The following is a 12,370-nucleotide window of genomic DNA, read 5'->3' on the forward strand; positions in this document are numbered from 1 at the left end:
CTTCAAAGCCTTGCAAACTCCGCCTTCTTTTGCTAATAGTACATCAAGAGCAAGTCGATTCTGAAGAACCATTGCTCTGATCGATTGCATCTCACCTTCTATTAACATTAATGACCTTGCAGTACTTGCAGACAATCTATCTACGACTGTAGCTAGTCTCCTGATCTTAACATCGTTAAGTATTAAACCTAACATAGGAAACATCGCTCCAAATACGTCTCCTACTACTTCTGCATCTCCTACTTCTCTTTTCGTTCTTGTCGAAGCCTTTCCTTCTATGATCGCTAAATCCTTTGCATGATATATTTTGGGGAAGACAATTGCCAAGTAACACGAACCATACCAATTGTCAGGCAGTTTTACATAGGCATTTCTTCCGCATACAAAATATACATTAGGAATCACTTGCATCTCCTTCATAAAATCCTTCGTGTAGTACTCTAATCTAAAAGCATGTTCGCAATTAACTTCACCTACAAATACATTCTCATAATATGTCTTGCTTCGAGTTAAACATAACTTTCCTTTCTGCGTTCTATCCAAAGCTATTGGACCATTGCTCCCTTTCCTTTTATGTGCCTTCTCTTCTTCGGTCCAATCAGTTTTCCACTGTCCTGACATTTTTAGAATCTTCTGCCTTCTGTATCGGTCATCTACTTGTGCTATGAACTTTTTCTCAATTTCTGACACTTTGCAAGTCAGATTATTTCTGCGTGCGTATGATGTATCTAATGTGTCCCAAGGAAGGAAGAATTTGGCTAATCTATCCTCCTTTTTGTAATAGTCCCACTTATTCATTTGCTGATAATTCGGAACTTCAGGCAGTACCGAATCATAATTTGAAAAGTAGTACTCAAATCCTTCTCTACCATAAAATATACTGAGCAGTAAACTACATGTTATCCCATAAGTCAGTGGGAGATGATGATATCTGATGCCCTCATCTACAGAAGCCGGCAATTGCATACATACATAGCAATCCTTGGCCTCCATGGCATCGATATACTCGTACAATAACTTGGCATATGCATTTGACCTAAAGTTTCCCTGTGACTCGTCTACATGTAATCTACGAGCTTCATCTGCCAGTAACGCTTTCTCACGAATTACATTGCTCTCCTCCTTCTTCCCATCAAGAGCAGGTTTCAAAGTCGTTACAGGCTTTACATCTGCTGTTTCTTTATCACTTTCATGTCCTACTATGTATAATATTGTCACTACTGTAATTATGAGGAAAATTACTACTGCTATAAGTGTACCTATTATACATTTAGCTTTTCGGTTTGGGTTGTCGTTCTCCATGTTATCAAACAGCGTAACTCCCTCTTTTGCGAAAAAGTTTTTTTCAGTTTCAGTCTTTGGCTTGCTTTATTTTCCTTCTCAGTTCGTAAAGTGCTCTTTATCAACAAAGTCTCTTTTTTCGCAACAATGTCTCTTTCCCTTTAACAACAGACAACCCTAACCCTTCTCCGTCCTCTAAATGTAATCCCTAATTTTATTCTTCTTTCCACTCGGCGCTAGGTTATCTTCTTCTTTATAACTTATATACAAAAGTCTTTATACATCAACAATTATTCTCGTACCTGCAGCTTTCACAACAAGTTCCAATAGTTCAAAACGAATGACTTTTTCTTCTTCTTCCGGAATTTGATGTCCAAAAGTCGGAAACTGTAATCGATTTAGCACTAGATCTTTAATCCGACTCAAGTATGGGGGTATGGGAAGTGTGAAAGTCAGTAATCCCTCAGTCTCGAGTCCAGGAGTCAACATCCATATCTCCACTGCCACAAATGGATCGTGATCGATTACTTTCACTTCCTTCACTCTCCCAGATTTCTGTCCCCAAGACATCTGCTAGATAAGTCCACTCTGGGGTGGCGTACCTTCTACAGGGCACACGTACCCTCCTCGATCTTCTTGGACTCTCAGTTCCTGAGTCTGTGGTTTCTTCCTCTTGATCTGAATCTTCAGAGATTGGGACAAGAGTTTTCTCCTGTTGTGCTTTTAAGCTTGGCCTCCTCCTTCTCTCTGGCCAACTGGCTTCGTCACTCCTTGTCCTCCTGCTCCTTGTTCTTAGACTTATCTCTTGGTCACCCTCCGCTTGTTCAGCATCTGATTCGATCTCCCAGTTACTTTCTTCTCCTGATACAGCTTCGGTCTCACTGGTGTCTTGACCCTCGTCGATCTGTTCCGACACAGGTTCAGCCTCTTCAGTCACCTCTACAGCTTGGCTTTCCCCCTCTATGGCTTCCCCGCTTTCCGCTGGATTCTCATCCGAGAGAGGAGCTGTTTCTTCTAGAGGTGTTGGCACTCTTCGAGTGTGCGAAGCATGTATCCAATTTGGCAGGCCTCCACACTTCACTGCAGTGTTCGTAACAAGTATGACTTGAAATGGTCCTCGCCAGCGCACGTCTAAGCAGTTCTTCCTGACATGCTTTTTCACCAAAACCCAGTCCCCCGGACTCAGGTCATGGCACAAGTCCTGTGCTGATGGAACCTCTGCAGCCTGGACCTGGAGGGACACAGAATTAATGGCGTCAGATAGTCCCTTGCAGTAGTCCAAGATCAAGTCGTCTGTGATGTTCAATAACGCTGCAGTCGGAACCGATGGCAATCTCATAGCTCTCCCCATTAGCACTTCATGTGGAGAGAGACCTGTTTTTCTGTCAGGTGTGCTACGTATGCTCATAAGAACCACTGGTAGTGCGTCTGGCCAACTCAGAGATGTTGATGAACAAACTTTGGCAAGTCTGGACTTAATTGTGCTGTTGATTTGTTCTACAATCCCTGAAGCTTCTGGTCGATAACTGCAATGGAGCTTCTGATCGATACTCAAAGCTGAACATAGCATCTTCACTATTTCGCTGTTGAAATGAGTTCCTCTGTCCGATTCCAAAGAGGATGGCACCCCAAACCTCGGTATTAACTCTCTAAGTAACAGTTTTGCTACTGTAAGTGTATCGCATCTACATGTAGGGTATGCTTCAACCCATCTAGAAAATATACAGACAATCACTAAAACGTATCTGAGTCTATTGCATTTTGGCATTTCTATGAAATCAAGCTGCATTCTATTGAAAGGCCCCCCAGACCTCCCAATGTGACTCAATGTGACTGGTGTTCTCTTTCCTACATTTAGTTGCTGACAGATCGCACATCGCTGACATACTGCTTCTGCCGCTACTCTAAATTTAGGATTAAACCACGTTTGTCTGAATACTCTCACCATGGCGTCTCTACCTATGTGTGCTGATCCATGCAATTTCCTTGCCATTGGACTAACAAGTTCATTTGGTAAAACTGCTCTCCCATCGGCAGAGATCCAAAAATTCATCTCACTTTTTATACACCCAGCTGTTTCCTAGCCCTTTTTCTCATCATCTGGTGCATTCTCCTGAACACTCTTTAGCTCATCCCACGTATCTACAGTGTCTAACAACATTGTCAATTCAGTTCTTTCTTGGATTCCCCCCACCTTCACATCAGTGTGAGAATATCCTTGTTCTGCGCAGTAACGCGCTACTTCATCGGCATAGCGATTGCCCTGCGACACAAAGTCTACGTTTTTCGTGTGCGCAGCACATTTGACAACCGCAATAGCTGATGGTCCTTGTAATGCGTCTAACAATAGTCTCACGAATTCTCCATTCCTAATGGGAGAACCCGAGGAGGTCATATAACCTCTTTGAGACCATAACTGCCCGTAATCGTGAACTACCCCGAAACCATACTGGCTATCGGTGTATATGGTGACTCGAATTTTGTTACCTGCTAAACAGGCACGCGTCAAAGCAATAATTTCAGCTACCTGAGCGGAGTGTACTCCTTCCAGGCAAGCGGCTTCTACGACTCTGGTAATTGTACAAACTGCATAAGCTGCTCTCAGCTGACCAATATCGTCTCTTACGCATGAACCATCAACAAAGAAAATTTCATCGGGGTCAGTCAATGGCTCATCTACGATATCCGGTCTTGGTTTGGTGCATAGTTCAGTCACATCAAGGCAATCATGATCTGCACAAATTTCATCATCCACATCATTTGGAAGTGGCATCAAAGTTGCAGGATTTAAGACGGAGCATCTTTTTAGGGTCACATTCTCGGCAGCCAATATGACCTGCTCGTAACGTGTGAGCCTGCTATTCGTCAGATGCTGAGTCTTAGTCCTGGTCATTAACAATTCCACAGAATGCGGTACATACACCACTAACTGATGTCCCATTACCACGCTTTCACATCGTTCAATGCTGACACCCGTTGCAGCAACGGATTTGAGACATCCGGGCAACGCTGCGGCTACTGGATCTAATGTAGCCGAAAAATACGCAACTGGCCTACGCGCATCTCCATGTATCTGGGCCAAAACTGCTAAAGCGCATCCCTCTCTTTCGCAGCAGTAAAGCAAAAATGGTTTGGTGTAATCCGGCATTCCTAAAGCCAGGGCGCGACATAAGTCCTCCCTCAGCTGCAAAAACGCCATCAAACAATCTTTGTCCCATGGTACCGGATCACTCACTCCTTTGTGCGTCAGTTGTAATAACGGCTTTGCCTTCAGTGAGAAGTTGGCTATCCACTGCCGACAATAACCGACCATGCCTAGAAACATCCTGACTTCTCTCTGTGTTTTAGGCGCGTTCATTTTCATAATCGCCTCTATTCTGTCTGGAGACACCTTCCGTTTTCCCTTTTCAATCCTATGGCCCAAGTATTGCACTTCAGTAAGACAATATTGCAATTTACTTGGAGACACCTTGTGCCCGTTCTCGGCCAAGTGATTTAGTAAGGTGATGGTGTCTACTCTGCAAGCTTCCTCAGTTTCTGACGCAACTAGGAGGTCGTCTATGTACTGGACCAGAACTGAATTCTTGGGCAGTACTAGACTTTCAAGATTTTTCTTCAGTAGCTGGTTAAAAATCGATGGGCTTTCTGTATACCCCTGAGGGATACGACACCATGTTAAAACGCGATCTTCCAGCTTAAAAGCGAAAAGATACTGGCTATCTTCGTCTAAAGGAATCGAAAAGAAAGCCTGGCACAAATCTATCACTGTAAACCATTCAGCTTGGAACGGTATCTGAAACAATATCACTGATGGATTCGGTACCACTGGACAACATGAGACAACAATATTATTAATCTTTCGAAGATCTTGCACTATTCTGTATTTTCCACTAGGCTTCTGCAAACCCATAATCGGGGAGTTACATGGACTACCCACGATTTCCTTCAGTATTCCCTGTTTAATCATGGATTCGATCACAGGCTTTATTCCTGCAATCGTCTCCGGTGTCAACTTATATTGTGGTGTTCTTGGATACTCGGCATTGGGTCTTACCATGATCTTTACTGGTTCTACCCCTTTGATCAATCCTATTTCTTCTCCAGTAAAATCCCACACCTCAGCTGACACTTTCTCCCTCAAGTCCTGTGGAAGCTCCTCCACTGTTAAGGTAGGGTATAGTTCCACGCATTCCTGTGAGTTTACAACTTTAAAATCGGCATCTTCGTCGTTAGTCTGCACTTCTACTCCTTCAGGTGTGCAATGTATTGTGCAATTCAATTTACACAACAGATCTCTTCCTAGCAAACACACCGGGCTAGAATCACAGATCACAAACTGATGTTCGTCACTGTAATTCCCTATCTTCACTGACACTGGTTCCGTCAGAGGATTCGTCATCCTCTTGTTTGCGACTCCTACCACCTGAATCATCTCTCCTGATATCGGCAGACCTGGGACTACCGCTGATCTCAACGTGGATCTAGTGGCCCCTGTGTCCACCAAAAAGGTCGTAGGACATCCAGCTACTTCAGCCTCTACGTATGGTCCTCTCTGATCTACTTCCAGGGCTGCTCCTAAAGTACAGTCTTCTTCCCTATTCACTCGTTGCCCTTTAAGAGGATCAACGTAGTAGCATTCTTCTCCTCCTACGAACAATGGCATTTGTCTATAGGTTTTCCCTTCATTTGCAATGCGAGGCGGTTGAGGAAACGGGGCTCGAGGAGTCTGAGTCCACCCTTTGATAAACTTTCCCTTCGGGACTGTTGCTCCCTTAACCACGTTGTTCTGTACCTCTTCCTCCTCCTGTTCTAACTCCCCTGTCTCTACATTGTAAGGACACTCGCGTCTCCAATGTCCCACCTCGTTGCACTGATGACACCTGGTTGTCCTTTTCAGTGTTGCGATATCTATTCTCGGTCTCGGTCTTTCTTCCTCATCTCTGTTCTGGTTATTCTGTTTCTTTGCTGGCGTTCCTATTCCCTGTTGTCGCTGTCCGCCCTTTCCAGCTGCTTGCATCTGTACTAACATCAGCTTTTCCTTAAGCTTCTTTGCCTTCGAATCTATCTCATCGCTACAGTACCTTGCATACCTCAGAATCTCATCCAAAGGTTTGTTCTGCCAACAGATTAAATGTTGTTGAATCATCAGGCTTATGTCTGGTCTCAATCCGAGAACAAACTTCGACACAAACTGTCCTATGTCTTTAGGATCCATTACGTCCAATCCACTGTACTGTTTAAATGCTTTCAGTAATCTCTCATAGAACTCGTGAACGGTCTCTTTAGGCTCCTGAGTTGTTCGATCTATCTTAACCCAGTCTATATCCTGCACCGGCACTTTCTCTTTTAGCCATGTTATTACTCTCTCGTATTTTTCCATGACTCTGTCTGATGGACCGCCTGTCTGGGTATCTCTCGGAGGCTCACAAGCGGGCCATTCAATACTAAGTTTGCATGCCGTCCACAAATCTCCGGGTACTACGATATCGAACAGTGTGTTCAAATCGATCCACAGTACCTTAGAGATTTTCACGAATCTCTCTACCTGCTTGTACCACTCCACGGGGTTTTCTCTAAGCTTTGGGAAAGAATTAGTGAATGCCGCTAAATCCCCCCTACTCCAGGGTACATGAACGTAGTTTCCGTTCGCGATTTCTCGCAAAGGGAAAGCTTCCATTCGCATTAGGTCTGTATCCTGGGACTTCACAAGTGTACTCCGTCTGACAGATCCCCTCTTGGACCATTTTTCCTCCCATCTATCCAGATCTCTCCATATTCTAATACACATGATTAGTTCCCTTATGTGTACTCTTAGCCCAATCGTTCTACGTTCATCTAGATCTCGATCCGTACAATTCAGTCTATGATTGGCCTGTAAAGCTTTAGTTCGTGATAAGTCTATCATATACCTGTTTGCTAATTCAGATAATTTTTCATGAGCTGCCCTTGCTTTTCGAGTAACATCCTTAGATAAAAACAGTATTTCATCCGGATCGTACAGCTCTAACCTTTCTATTGCTACTGTGCCGTCAATTATTTCATCCAAGTCTGATTTTAAACTCATTACATCTATCCGTCTTGCTTTTATTTCAGCTCTCAGTACGTCAGTCCTAGGTTGTTCTCTTACATCCCTCTCACCTCCACTATGCGCCCTACGCCTAAGCACAGGTGAGTTATGAGGAGTTTTTCTTCCATCTCTTTGTTCCCACCTCTCTAGATCCCAAGCCTTTCCATCTTCCCTTGGGGTATGGTGGAACAATGCTCCATCCCTCAACCCTACATTCCGTCTTTTCGGCTCGGTTTCTCCAGATACGAGATAGGATCCTCCATGCTGTTCTAAACCACTGTAACTTGCTTGCTGTCTAGTGTCACTCAACAAACGATAAGGTCCTTCATGGCTCTCCATGCTCCCGCGATCTCGTTCGTGATCACCGGATGTATGGCGAGACGTTTCGCGACTCCCTATATTCTCCTGACTTCGTTCTCGATCACCGGACGCATGGCGAGACCCTTCGCGACTCTCCATGTTCCCGTGATTCCGTCCGTAATCACCGGAGGCATGTCGAGACGTTTCACGACTCTCCATGTTCCCGTGATTCCAATGTTGCACATTTTCATCCGGAGTATGGTGTGTGCATCTGAAAGTGTTTCGGTACTCCTGCGTCCTTCGTTCTCCCTCACTAAAGGTGACGCGAGGTACTTCCCCACACCCTGCACTCCTGTCGTTGCACATTTGCCTATTGCCACTAGTAGTAGGACAAGTATCTCCCCTGCTTCCTTGACTCCCTCTCTCCCACTCCGGGCTGCTTTCACCAGCTCCACAATGAGAGAGGATCTTGTTATCCTGGTCTCTCCACTTTGCTTCTGTTTCTAAACTCTTATTCCGAGCCTCTTCGGCAGTATCCCATTCTTTCAGATATTCCCTTAATTCCTTATAGGATTTCGGTTTCGGTCCCCTCAAATCCATTGATCCTCTTTGACCCCCTTGTTCTATCCAGGGACCCGTTGCGGAATCTAATGGGGTACTCCGACTCACTGGTGCTAGTATCTGCCTCTGAGGATTTATCGTATTATTCCTATTCTCCATCTCTGCCCTTTCCCTGTCCCATCTTGCCTGTTCCTCCTGCTGGACCCCCTCTGGGTTGTAGATTGACACTATAGGGCCTATGGTAACAGGTACTTGTAAAGCGTCTGGCATTTGGTACGACCTTGCACATTGCGTCTCTGGCACCTTCTGGACCACGAATCTTCCTACTACTCTCTGTTCGGAACTAGATTGAAGTACTTCCTCACCTTTCTTGGTATCCCACTCTGTTACTGGGATCGAATTATATTCCCCCCATCTAGCTCCGTCCCCTTGCTGTAGTACGGGACTTGCGATTTCGCTGTTGTATGGAGGTGGTCTATCTGTTAGTAGCCTCTCTATCAGATCCTCCTCCGTCTCGCTTTCCTCATCTTCCTCCTCTAGAGGTTTCTTTTCTCCCGTAGCTTCTATCATGGTGAACAGTTTGTCTGCTTCTATCTTTTGCACTCTCCACTTCTTAGCTTCCTCATCCCATTTGGCATCCTGTACCGCTTTTACTGATCGTCTCACTCTTTCTTGGCGTCTCTTTAAATTTCTCTCGTGTGCTGCTCTAAACCATGCACTAAGTGCTTCGAACTGTGTTGGCCTCGGTAGAGGTCTCGCTGCAAGCATTACTGCTTTTAGTTGGTTCAACACTTCTAGCTTAAATGTTCCAAATCTTGGAAACGTCAGTTCCTTATTCCCTTCTGTTAGCCTATTCCACTCGGAGATCCACATTATCGAGTGTAAGCCTACATTTACTGCCATATGATAAGCTGGTGTGCCTTCTGGTGGAGCGTCTTCTCCAGCATATAAGTTTCTTCTATTTCTCTTAAAAATTGCCCTTAAACGTTTGAAACACTTCATTTTCAGTAATCTACGATTTTCCTTATTAATTCTCTTCCTTATTTACGTCCCGATGACAACTTCCACCAAATCCCTGTGCGACTCTCGCTAATCAGCCTATCCCAACGCTGTTCTATGCCAACCGACCAATCTCAGCACGGCTCTACGCTGACGTCACTTGTCCCCTCTGCAGCAGTTCCCCTCCTTTCTCAGCTTGTCTCGCGGTCTTACATGCGTTTCATTCATACGCCGAAAAATGACTACTTCCGTCCAAGCGATCACTTTTCTCTGACTGTACGGCCACAGTCTAACTGTAATTGTCACCTCAACTGGCGAAACGTCTTCCTCTTACGGTCAGACGCTTGCCTCAACTGATAGGTTACTTACACACAGTAAACGTACGACCAGCATGCGTTTACTCATACACTCACTCAAACGCTCCCCCTATCATCGGTCTGTCGGGCGATCAATGGTACCTCATGACCCCCTTTAAATGGTAGACAAATTACTCTGGGTGTTCGATACACCCGAACCACTTAAGCCCTCTCTGGACATAAGATTTTATCCGGTTGCGCGCGCTCACAACCTTCCCTCAATCACACTACAGGCATTCAACTCCGCTTGACATTACAACACAGGAACAACATAAAACACCGCAATCTTACAACGCATGACCCTTATACTCACTCTCGACCGACTCTGCTGCTTTTCTTTCGACGCACCGTCAGCACCGTCTTCGGCAGGGATTCTTCTTCTGGTCGTCGATGACTAGGGACCTTGGGGTAATCTAAACCTGACCTAGGTTGTCTTCCTCAAGAAGAAAACCATCTTTCTCTGCTACCAACTGCGGGGAATGAGATTTTATTATCTTTTATGATCAATTTGATAACTTATCTCATTCGTCAATTTTGGATCGCTTATTATCTGTCATTGAGTAAAAGACAAACCCCGCATAGGTTAGATAAACCCCATTAACTGACGCCACTCTGAAGAACCACTTACAACTGATAAAGTTTAAAAGGTTTTATATAAAATCAAGAAAAGTTGCATATACAATCCTCTCAGGATAAACCTCAGTCAGTATACAAAAGAATACAATTAATATCCACTCCAAATCGTAGCAGATTAAAACATTGACTTAGTGTGGTCTCGTTGCGTCATCTACAGAAAGAGAAAAATAATCAAGTTAAATCTGTCCCTACTCTATACTAAGTGACATCCCTACTTCGCAAGTTTCTAGTACCCTAAAAAAGGTGTCAGCAGTTTGACTCCCTAAGAAGTTCAAACTCTCTTAGCCTCTAAAGGTAACTTAAGTTTAAGAAGCAGTGCCCTCTCTGCCTACCCATCCGATCTCTAAGGGTCCTCGGCCTACTGCTCCCTTGCGCTCTGATCTCTCTCAGCGCATCTGCTCAAGTCATCTGTTCTTTCTAACTTGCCTCTCGCTCTTCTCGCTGAGCTCTTGCGCTATCTTCTCCCCGGGGTGCTGTCCCTAAAATACACAATCACAGTGTGGGTGGAACGCCCCTTCGACGCCCACCACGGACTTTCCCCCATGATGTCATTTTCTAGCTCTTTCCATGGCTTCGTCTCTTTGCGTCGTCCGTTAAGTTGACCTTTCTCCTTAGACGCCATCTTCGTCTTCTTGCTGGTGACTTCATTCAACTTTACCTTTGACACTTTCGGAGCAAAATCTATCACCTTATCAGAACTTTATTCTTTACGACTATGCATATAACCTTTCTTGGTCTTGTGAATGGTCATTTCAAAACAAGACTCAGATTCCAATCGTCTCCTCTCATGTTTAGGCAATAAACTTCGTCCGACATTTGTCACCTTAAATCTAACAAGAACTAGACTCTTTGGCTCGCACATTCAAGTGAAGGCTATTCACGACTCCTGTGAGCCCACTAAATTACCAACAGCGGACTACACTCCTGCGAACCCTTGGTCAGTCAGGTTATAATCACAAATGACCTAAAACTCTTCTAACATTCCTACAAACTTCTTCTACACAGTATAACCTTTAACATACATTTATATATGATCGCATTTAGCAAATCCCTTGCTTATAAGTGAATACATTTTACATAGAATATAAATTACATAGAATATAACTTTATATTCTCATTTGTTACATCGTTATATATGCTCTCTGCACATTTCTCCATGTTACATTTCTCGCCGTCTCTGCATTTAAAGTTACACACATACATGAATTCTACTTTACACGTTCTTCTGTTCGTGAGCATTTCTACACATTTCTACATTAGCCCACTATGTATACGGGCCTTCTAAATCTAATACATTCTAAAGTGAATACAGAGTACATTTCCTATATTACTTTGGTCGCATCTGTTAACTTTATGCTATAAGCGTCAACTTCACGTTCGATATGCATTTCACTCCTACATTTATACGATATGCTTCTAAGTATGACTCGGATATACGTTTAATTCAAATTGCGCTCTCTCACTACGCATGTTTGCACTGTGCTACGTGCAGTTTGTGTAGTGCGAAGTAGCGCACACTTTGCAAACTACGCGAGTGTAATGTAGTGCTTTGCCCAGGGTTATTAAATAGTTGCATTCCACGAAGTGAACTGTCACTGAATAACACATTTCTTATTATCAAACTCAAAGGTACTCATTTTATCGCACCCTGGAGGATAAAAGACTGAGTGGACCCACCATTATTCGAACCTGTGAATAAGAAGTAAAACAGAGATGCTTGCAGATGATGCATAGATAGACCCACTGAGACAGCAAATCCAAAAGAAACGCAATTTATAGATCGTATTAGACCATATAACACGCAGGTTGCCAATAAGTGTCTGCAGCACAATGCTGGCAATGGGCTGGTAGGTTCGAGATTGTTGAAAGGACAGTGATGCTGTAACTCGAACAGTTTTCTGTGGCAGTGTATAATGAAACCAACAGCGATTCAAATTATGAGACCTCATCGCCACTCCTGCATCCAACATAGTCTTCCTCACCGAGACCTGGCTCAACCCCATATCTGCAGTAGACATTGCCACAGCGATCCCCGATGGATAAAAAAATCACTCACCAGAACGCATCAACAAGCCGGGAGGAAGAACAGCCATCATCAATAAAAAGACCATACAGTGCACCACCACCACCAACAACACCACCACCCCCATGAAACGTCTCAACTTCAAGC

The sequence above is a fragment of the Lissotriton vulgaris genome, chromosome 7, assembly GCF_964263255.1.
Source record: "Lissotriton vulgaris chromosome 7, aLisVul1.2, whole genome shotgun sequence".
NCBI lineage: Eukaryota > Metazoa > Chordata > Amphibia > Caudata > Salamandridae > Lissotriton > Lissotriton vulgaris.